The sequence below is a fragment of the Phodopus roborovskii genome, unplaced genomic scaffold, assembly GCF_943737965.1.
Source record: "Phodopus roborovskii unplaced genomic scaffold, PHOROB, whole genome shotgun sequence".
NCBI lineage: Eukaryota > Metazoa > Chordata > Mammalia > Rodentia > Cricetidae > Phodopus > Phodopus roborovskii.
Window position 1 is genome coordinate 38,669,637 of NW_026126517.1, and position 1,035 is coordinate 38,670,671.

Below are 1,035 nucleotides of genomic sequence, written 5' to 3' on the forward strand. Positions count from 1 at the left end.
GTGCTACATTCATTTATGCTATGGAACATTTAATGATGCAAAGATGTGCTGCATTCTTTTATGTTGCATTTGTGAAGCTGTGTTACTTTGCCTGTCTAAAACACCTGATTGGTCTAACAATGAGCTGAATGGCCAATAGCTAGGCAGGAGAAAAGTTAGGCTGGACTGGCAGGCAGAGAGAATAAATAGGAGAAATTTGGGAAGAGGAGACCGAAGAGGAGTGGGAGGAGGAGAGGAGGACTCTAGGGGCAGCCACCCACCTACACAACAAGCTGTCACAGTAAGAAGTAAAGAAAGGTGTACAGAATGGAGAAAGATTAAAAGCCCAGAGGCAGAAGGTAGACGGAATAATTTAAGTTAAGAAAAGTTCACACTGTAGCTTAAGAGGCTAACACGCAAGGGTAAAGGAACTCTCCATGAAACCCAGAGCAGAGGCTGTGCACCTCCTCTTTGGATCCTTTCTAGAGTCACAGATGTAAAAATGAAAATAAAGATACAGGGGTTAAAAAAAAAAGGAAAGTTCACTATAAACAAGCCAAGCTAAGCCAGGCATTCATAAGAAAGAATAAGCCTTTGTGTAATTATTTGTAGGCACCCAAAAGAGCAAAGTGTCAAAGACCAAAGAGTAAAAAACAAAACAAAACCCAACAGCTACAAGAAGGCAAGTAGAGTCAGGGTGGAGCATGGCAATATGATGTTCACACCCTGTTTTGTAATTTCACAAATTATTTCCCTTTCAGTGAAAATGTGACTTAAAAGAGACAGGCAGAGAGATGGAAGGAACCAATGAGTGGGAGAGGCAGTCTGTAAGTTAGTGAGCCAGTGCCTACAGGTACCTGCTTTAAGATATGGTAGTTACACCTCTCTGGTGGGGCATGGTCTGTGCTCTGGGTCTTCAGGAAGATCAGCTGAGGATGACAACTGCCTGCCTGGTTCCCACCTTTCCTCACAAGCTATGCTATGTTTTAAAGCACATGGAACAGAGACAGTAGTGTCTACAATCCAAAGGATGAGACCCTCACATAGTGGATAGGG

General features: G+C 43.0%; 1 non-coding gene across 1 annotated transcript; it reads left to right on the forward strand.

Annotated features, from left to right (window-relative positions):
* Positions 1-357: 357 nt before the first annotated feature.
* On the forward strand, positions 358-475 carry LOC127232062 (small nucleolar RNA SNORA26). Its single transcript, XR_007835354.1, has one exon. It is a non-coding gene; the product is annotated as a small nucleolar RNA SNORA26 (small nucleolar RNA).
* The last annotated feature ends 560 nt before the right edge of the window (positions 476-1,035 follow it).